At 39.3% G+C, this 9,212-nt stretch overlaps 1 protein-coding gene across 2 annotated transcripts in view; it reads right to left on the reverse strand.

Moving 5' to 3' along the window:
* LOC122565355 (protein strawberry notch homolog 2-like) overlaps positions 1 to 9,206 on the reverse strand; it is a 162,866-nt gene extending 153,660 nt beyond the window's left edge. For both annotated transcript variants that reach the window (XM_043721240.1, XM_043721239.1), the window contains exon 1: positions 9,034 to 9,206. The gene's annotated coding sequence lies outside the window, so the exon portion shown is untranslated. The remainder of the gene's footprint in view (positions 1 to 9,033) is intronic.
* Between the last annotated feature and the right edge of the window lie 6 nt (positions 9,207 to 9,212).

Below are 9,212 nucleotides of genomic sequence, written 5' to 3' on the forward strand. Positions count from 1 at the left end.
CCCCCATCCCAGGGAAAAGACTTTGTCTATTTATCCTATCCATGCCCCTCAATTTTGTAAACCTCTATGAGGTCACCCCTCAGCCTCCGACGATCCAGGGAAAACAGCCCCAGTCTGTTCAGCCTCTCCCTATAGCTCAAATCCTCCAACCCTGGCAACATCCTTGTAAATCTTTTCTGAACCCTTTCAGGTTTCACATCTTTCCAATAGGAAGGAGACCAGAACTGCATGCAATATTCCAACAGTGGCCTAACCAATGTCCTGTACAGCCACAACATGACCTCCCAATGCCTGTACTCAATACTCTGACCAATAAAGGAAAGCATACCAAATGCCTTCTTCACTATCCTATCTATCTGCAACTCACTTTCAAGGAGCTATGGAACCTGCACTCCAAGGTCCCTTTGTTCAGCAACACTCCCTAGGACCTTACCATTAAGTGTATAACTCCTGCTAAGATTTGCTTTCCCAAAATGCAGCACCTTGCTTTTATCTAAATTAAACCCCATCTGCCACTTCTCAGCCCACTGGCCCATTTGATCAAGATCCTGTTGCAATCTGAGGTAACCCTCTTCGCTGTCCACTATACCTCCAATTTTGGTTTCATCTGCAAACTTACTAACTATACATCTTATGCTCACATCCAAAACATTTATATAAATGACAAAACGCAGTGGACCCAGCACCAATCCTTGTGGCACTCCACTGGTCACAGGCCTCCAATCTGAAAAACAACCCTCTACCACCACCCTTTGTCTTCTACCTTTGAGCCAGTTCTGTATCCAAATGGCTAGTTTTTCGTGTATTCCGTGAGATCTAACCTTGCTAACCAGTCTCCCATGGGGAACCTTGTTGAATGCCTGACTGAAGTCCATATAGATCACGTTTACCGCCCTGCCCTCATCAATCCTCTCTGTTACTTCTTCAAAAAAACAAGTTACTTTGGCTATTTTGAGACTGGTAGTCATCTGCTGGTATGGATCTTTTCTTCTGAACTGAACCTGATTCTAAACTCTGGCCTCTCTAAAAGCTCAGCTTAATAGATACTTCAGCAATTATCTCACCAGGTAGTTGGTCATCGATTTCTTGGAATTAATGTATCGACCCACTGCATTGAAAAAAAGTCAATTTCTGACTCTATTGAAGAAACTACTTTCACAGATCTTTCTAAATCTGTTTTATCTTTTCCTTGGAACCCAAGTTCCCAACTAACATATTATAAACCTTCATCATACAAATGACATTTCAGTGATGTTTCTTTTCTCCTTTTAATCTTGCCAGTCTAGGTTAATTGTTTTCTCTCTTGCCCCATAGACACTGGCTCACAATGCTGCACCATTGCAAATTTACCAATAAATATGCAATCATTCACCTGAATAATACTAAAGCCAAACTGTACGTGGAAACAGGTTATAACAGAACTTAAAGTCAGAGTCATACAGCATTCAGTGAGCATCCAAATCTTCATGGACAGTAGCACAGAAAGCAATTTCAGCATGTCTCTTGCTACTCCAAATAAGTGCATACTTTAAAAAAGCAACTGAAACTGAAGACCTGTTTAACTAAATGCTACATCAGGCAATACCTCTACAATTGAGGAAGTGACACCCTCCATTTCTTTAGATGAAAATATTAAATTATGCCAATAAAATGGCATCTTAATGGTATTTGTTTAATACAAGAGGTGTAAATCATATAACAGCAGTTGACAAACTATGTTTATAGCTTAAAAATGTGTTGCTGGAAAAGTGCAGCAGGTCAGGCAGCATCCAAGGAGAAGAAGAATCGACGTTTCGGGCATAAGCCCTTCTTCAGGAATGAGGAGGGTGTGCCAAGCAGGCTAAGATAAAAGGTAGGGAGGAGGGACTTGGGGGAGGGGCGTTGGGAATGCCATAGTGGAATTGGGAATGCGATATTTGTGCTGGCCATAGACACGAGCCAGCTAATATGTTGAACAAAATGCTGCTTTATTCCTATGGGTTGCCTCAAGAGCCATGCTGTCTATAATCTCATTGGTAATATCTTGAACAGAACTCAACATTTTATGGTGCTCTGCCGCTTACTGTCCTATCCAACCCACTTTTTTTTATCCTGGTATTCCTGGCCTACTATCATCCTCAGCATTTCCTAAATTGAACTCAATTGGGCCTCTAATTCTGCTATGTAAAGGGTGCTAACAGTAGCCAACCCTGATGCATAGCCTGCTCCAGCTAACTCCATCAACCCCATCTTTCTCCCTTTTCTTTCTGATATAAATTCACCATGACTAAATTGCCTCTGAAGTAGCTACTAGATTGTGCTATCACATGAGGATGACACCTGGATGTCTGTCAGGTTAAACACTATTGTATGTGTGTATGTTCTGAAATTTCATCCGTTTCTTCTAAAACTAAGCATACTCCCACAGTATTTCTCTGAGATTCTAGGAATTATGATGGTGATAGTTGGTGGGTCATCTCTGTACAATATGAAGGGTACCAGCCCATAGCACCTATCCAAGTTGTCTCCATCCACCCTAGATGTATTTGGCTTTGTGTGGTAGGTTAAGGCTTACGCTCTAATCCATTCCATGTCGAAAAATGTGGTACTGGAAAAGCACAAAAAAACTCTCTAATCCACTCAATTGAGCTATCAAATACCATAGGTGTCCAGACTCAAACCTTAAGGCTTACTCTTGTCGCAAAAAACATCAGGAATATTACCTTCATTTACCGCCTTCTTGACCTGCAATCATCTTCCCGACCTCTCTGTCCCCACCCCCTCTCCGGCCTATCACCCTCACCTTAACCTCCTTCCACCTATCGCATTCCCAATGCCCCTCCCCCCAGTCCCTCCTCCCTACCTTTTATCTTAGCCTGCTTGGCACACCCTCCTCATTCCTGAAGGGCTTATGCCCGAAACGTCGATTCTCCTTCTCCTTGGATGCTGCCTGACCTGCTGCGCTTTTCCAGCAACACATTTTTATGCTCTGATCTCCAGCATCTGCAGTCCTCACTTTTTCCTAAACTATGTTTATATTCCTCTTGCTGGTAATGAAATTCCAGTGCTTTTTTTTTGGGGGGGGGGGGCGGAGTACAGGAAGAGGAAAAAAGAAAAAGAAGTTAAACTCGCAAAATTTAAAACATTATTTTCAAGGCAGCCAAACAGTTAACTCTGTTAATATTCTTCACTGGGATGTGCTGTCCAAGACATAAATACATCAATCTGATTGCTTAAGTTATTTTATTTCTGCTGGAAATAAAATGAAGGGAATAAAAATCACAATGCCCCACCTTTCACATCACTAATTAAAAATTAGTTAACTCATCTAGATCTCACCAGATAATGCACTGGATAAAAGTACTGCATCAATTCAAAAAGTGGTTCCAAGTTGGGTCACTGTTGTTTTTAGTTTGTCAACCAAATCTGGGTGGGAACTAATTTTACCAACTGATCTCCATGCTCTAGTGTTGAACAAGAAAGCCATAGTTCCTTATTCTGACAACCATCTGGTGACATGTGTGTGTGGTTGCCTAATAAGGACATGATCAAAACTAAAATGCTCCCCATGGTCGAGTGACTGGCTAACATGGATAAATAACAGCCAATTGAACCTGGTACTGGAAGACAGCAACCACCAGCAGACCATCGGCAAACATACTTGTCACTCACTTAAGAAAGAACACATTGCTTTAAAAACAGGATGAAATATACCTTTTTACTGAAAAAAGAAACATTCTAAAACGCACGAAAACAGTTCTATCTGCAAACATTGTACCACTGAGGAAAATCAACATCAAGAAATTATTAAGAAAGATCTGATACAATGTGGTATAATGTATCATACACATGCTAAATATATAATGTATTTTGGTTACAAATGTAAATATTAATACAGCTCTCACATTATTTTCAAAGATAGTTTATCTAAAAGTGTTACGCCCTAATTTACAACATAAATTCAAAGAAAACCAACATGAATATATAAATTAACTGCGGAATGCTCAGTTTGATTCCAGTCTTTGCACATTTCTTTAAAAACATTGACAATAGATTCAAGACATTATTTGCTTTCAGATCTAAATGGATCTAGGGTTAGCAAAAACGAGCAATATTTAGACACTATGACTGCATCTAGATAATGTGGAAATGTTAAAAATGACAAAAACTAACAACAGGTTGCTGTTGTGGTATCACATTAATACAGCTAAATCACTAAAGATTACAATCACATTGCTGATATTAATCTCAATTTCAGACAATTGCAAGTCTCCCATTATCTCTCAAAACAATCAGTTCTCATCAGTAAAATATTAGTTATGTTAGGAGATTTTCTGCTTTCCAAACTGATTTCTTTTATTAAACAAACATTTAATTATGTCATTGTCGACCCAAATTGCATCATGATTGTTAAGTTCATAAACTCCTGGTTTATTTAACTTCAATTAGGAGGGTTTAAAACAGTACAAAAAATAATATTCTCAGGAGTGCTTCTCTTCACCTTTGGGGCTTGGATTTAAATTTAATAAAAAAGAGACTAAGTGAAAGACTTATTGCTTGTGAGGCTGCTAAAGATAACGTAAAAAGAAATGATCAGCCATGATCCAATTGCCAGTAGGCATGTTGGTCATACAAAAATGCAGTTGACACTTTGACCTCAGCAGGACATTGATGGATGTAACGTCAGTTCTGTAGCAGACAGTTTTCTAAGATTTTTGTGTTATATCCAGAAAGCAAAGATAACTGTACTTCTGCTCTAATTTATTATCAAGTCCACCAAGCATGACGCAGACCTAAGCAAGGATTTCTGAACACAATAGGTAGTATGATTTCAAGCATAAGTGTACTGCAACCAGATGCAGAGTAAAGCTTCCTCTACTCTGCACTAATAATGAGGATATCTCAAGCAAAACCTCAGAGGGTAACTCTTTTTTGCACCAATTTGACCCCTTTACGATTTCATGTATCAGGTAAGTTCAGCAGTAGAATTTGCATCAAAGAAAGAAGCCTGAACAAGGCTTTGAAGCATAAAGGGATCTACTACCGAGCAATAATTGAGTGCTCCATTATTAGAAATTTCAACTGAAAGTTGACACAAAGTAAAATCCTGTTTCACAGCTTAGGTGGACACAAATGAGAGGAGTAAGGAGACGTTTAAAACAATCTTCTCAAGAAACATTTCTCTATTGCAACCACTGGCTAATTCAGCCACTGCTGAAACCTTCATCTACACCTATACCTTCAGAATTGTCTATTCATATGCATTCCTTGGTTGTCATTCCCATTCTACCCTCTGTAAACTTAAAGTTTTCCAAATCTCTGCAGTCGGTGTCATAACTCACACCACCTTTCATTCAATTACCAATCCTGCGCTGACTGACACTGACTCCTTGTCTGGCAATGCTTTGATTTTAAAAATTCTCAATCTGGTTTTCAAAAGCCTTTGTGGCCTTGTTACTCTTCATCTCTTTAATCTCCTCCAGTCTTGCCCCAGCCTGAGATATCTGCACTCATTTCATTCCAGATCTTAGTCATTTTCAATTTTAATCCCTCCAACGTTGACTGTGTTTTCTGCCCCTACGCCCTGGAATTCTCCTGTACAGCAACCTGCTTCTCTTTTCTAAAAGGAAACAAAACCTTTTCGACCTACCTCTTTGAGCAAGCTTTTGGAAACCTGCCCTAAAATCCCATGCGACTCAATGCCATATTTTGTTTTATAATAATGCTTTTGAATGTTTTATGTTAAAGGCAGCAAGTTAATAGCTATTGTCATTGTGTTTGATTTGTAATATTCCAAAATATTCCAAAAAAAAACTAAGAATTGAACTGATGCCAAACAAATCAGTTTCAAATCATCTAAAAAGTAGAAACTTTATTTGGCTATTTCAATTTCACCAATATGATAGTTATACTTTATATGTAATGATACTTCTACCCACCTTAGAGCAACCCAATGCTTAATACACATAGCGCAAACGTGCATGAAAATATGTTTTCATGTGCAACTAACTGCAGCTTGCAACAAAAGTAGGGGACTATGCTAAGATGAGACATCTTTAACCTATTTTCCACTTTTGTGTTATTTGGAAGGCTCTGTTCACAATTTAGGAGTTTTATTTAAACTATGACCTTTCCTGGTTCACAATAATAAAACAACACCAATCTAAAATAGCTATTTGTGGCAGCAGAATGGATATAGGATTTTTCTTATCATGTCTTAAATGTTCTACAGGCTATTTAGATGTCAGTGATCATGTAAACAGTAAGAAATTTAAACCCCAGATAAACATATCATCTGTGACAAAAGGCAACAAGGCGAAAGGCAGACATATGCAGAATTACGAAACTAAAAGTGGCTTTGAAGAGGAAGGGTGGGAATGACTCTACAGAGCCTTTAAGCCACACATTATTTACAATAAACACATTAAACGGTCTATTTGGAGCAGCCCACGGTCAGGAATTCCTAGCTAGAATTTAATTTTGAATTGAAAACATTGCAGATAAAGAGAGACAGAAAACGCTAATTTTGTTAACAAAGTAGTTGTTGACTCTTTCAAATAAGAATAAAAATGACAGTGTAAAATCAAGATGAAGAACACAAAAATTGAGACTGCAAGTAAGGCAATACTAAATTTGCCTAAGACTATATTCTCCATTTGTTCTGTATTATTAAATCAGGTTCACTAACATTTTCATTGAATAACAAAGAGATGCTCATAGACTCATACATTAGACAAGGCCATTCTGCCCTTCATGCCTCTACCAATTATCTGAAATGGCTATTCAATTAGCCCCACTCCTTGCTGCTTGCCCATAGTCCTGTAAACATTGGTTTATGAAATACTAGGTTGTACAGTAAACTTAATTTTAAAATCAGGTCAACAAGTAATTTTGCAGAGGAAGCCACATATGAAAAGAAGTAAATTTACCTGAAGTGCTTCAAGCAACACTAAAAAATCAAGCTGGACTTAAAAAAACAGCTGCAATTATGCACTGCAAAAGTGATCATTTGTTTTCTGAATACATGTTGATCAGCACATATAAAGAGTTATAAACGTATAAAAATGTTTAAACATTAGAAACATTTAGTGAGTTCACATTCTGCCTTAAGAAGATCCAAGAAAAAAATGGGATTTCACAAAATTCAGCTTGTTCCTTCTGCCAGGAGAATACGCTGGCAATGATATTATGACAGAAGGGGCAACTTGGCCCATCATGTCTGCACTGTCCCCTCAAATGAGCATTATCTTGTACCAAATTGAGTGTGTTTTGTTATTTTCAAATATCAACCTGAAACTATTTCAAACAACCAAAATCGAATGCAGCAGTAAAAGTATACCATATGAGAAGCTGCTGTAGTTTACATACCCAGATTAAATTTTTTAAACAAATCTTATTAGGATTGAACTGCATTAAATTATTCAACGCTGCCATGGGAATATATTACTGCTGTGCGCTTTGGAGTACTCCAACACAGACAAAGAAAGTCAGAATTCTCCCTGGGGAAAACAGGTCAACATAAGGTGAGAGCAACTGCTGTTTTCGAGTTTTGCACTAACTCAATCCTAGCTTGTACTCGTGCAACGGGAAAGCGCACAAATTGTGGGAAACTAAGAGACTTCGCAAAATTTCCCAGCTTCACAAGACCCTGGAGTCTACTGTTCGGTGATGGTGCCTTAAGAGATCATGTGTTTCAAAAGGTCAGCTGGCACACGGAACCCGCTTCACTTAAGAATGTCGCACGGCCAATACAAACAAGACACTGGCGTGCCAAATTTGTCCTTGTCGGAAGAAGCTTATCAAAATTATCCGGTCACTTTTCATCAAATAACCCAGATGATCTTTCACAGACCAAAAAAAAACACTAAGTGACTCAAATTTACCGTTTATACGTATGACCCATCAGAATTGGTCCCCGATGCATAATATAACTAACAAAAACATCCCAAATTAAAACAATACTACTGATACGATCTCATCTTGTCAAACACATATCGATTGATTATTTCATAGGACTACTTTTTCGTGGAAATTTAAATTGGTTTAGGGAAGCAAATGACAGTTTGGCTAACAACCCACATATTTCAAATCAGTTCCTAAAAACATAATCCAACGCTTCGTTTCAACTGAGAATCAAGACGCCAAACGGATTTTTTTCCCCCAATTCACTCAGAATCCATCCCACCCAACATGATGCAGTGCCGAAAAGCGGAAATAAAAAAAAGTTACAAAAAGATTAAAGAACAATCTAAAGCTAACAAGGAGGGAGTGCCCATCAAAGCTTTTTGGCGTTATCACACAATTATCTTCTAAATTCGCGACGTTTGACGCTTACCAGGCGTTTTCTGATAAATAAATGATTGAGAAAGGACCAGGTAAACTAGGGTTGTTTCTGTGGAACTGCATCCAGGTACAATTAGAATTTTTAAAGAATAAAAAAAAAGCAGAAAACGGCAAAACAAAAAGCTTGAACTATTTCCTAGTGTTGGACGCCAGAGCTCGTCTTCTCAGACTGTTTGTACCAATAAAATCCTGAATGTTTGCACAATAGAATCCTTGTCAGATCATCTCGATGAGATCACTTCCCTGTCTATTAACAAATTGTTTCAATTTAAATTACGAGTTGACTTAAATTCGACACTTCCAGGACCACATTCCCTGGGAAGGGCCGACCGAAGAAACTTTAAAAGAGACAAAACAAAGTGAACTTTTTTTTCTCGGCGAGACTGGGTCAAACTTTAACAAAAGAAACGTCAACACGTCTCGGACGTAGTTTCAAAAGTCACCACAACAACACGAGCGGATTCAAGTGCGATCGAACAGATTTAACTTCATAAGCCTTTTGTTTTTTCTTTGTTTAAAAGAAAGTTGTTGTTTGAAGACTGGGAAAAGTTGTAGCTGGAGCTACTGAGAGTCACAGACGAGATTAGCGAGAGGCCTACACAGCCCGCCGCTAGATTTACACCCGATGCCCGGCGGACACTCCGCCGCCCGCCCCCCGCCGCATCCCCCTCCCTCCGCTCGGCGAAAATACAAAAGGCGTCAGGTACAAACCTGTGCGACAAGGAGAGGGTGGGTGAGGCCGCGGGCCCGGCCGGTTCAATCCATGAGGTGCGTGTGTGTCGGGCGGCTGTGCTTTCCCTGTCAGCCCCGAGCTCAGGGAACTTCCTGCTGGAGCGCCATTACTCCCCGAGAGACTGCTTCCTGTCGGTGACGTCAGGCTCGGCGGCGGG

The sequence above is a fragment of the Chiloscyllium plagiosum genome, chromosome 31 (assembly GCF_004010195.1).
Source record: "Chiloscyllium plagiosum isolate BGI_BamShark_2017 chromosome 31, ASM401019v2, whole genome shotgun sequence".
Taxonomy (NCBI): Eukaryota; Metazoa; Chordata; class Chondrichthyes; order Orectolobiformes; family Hemiscylliidae; genus Chiloscyllium; species Chiloscyllium plagiosum.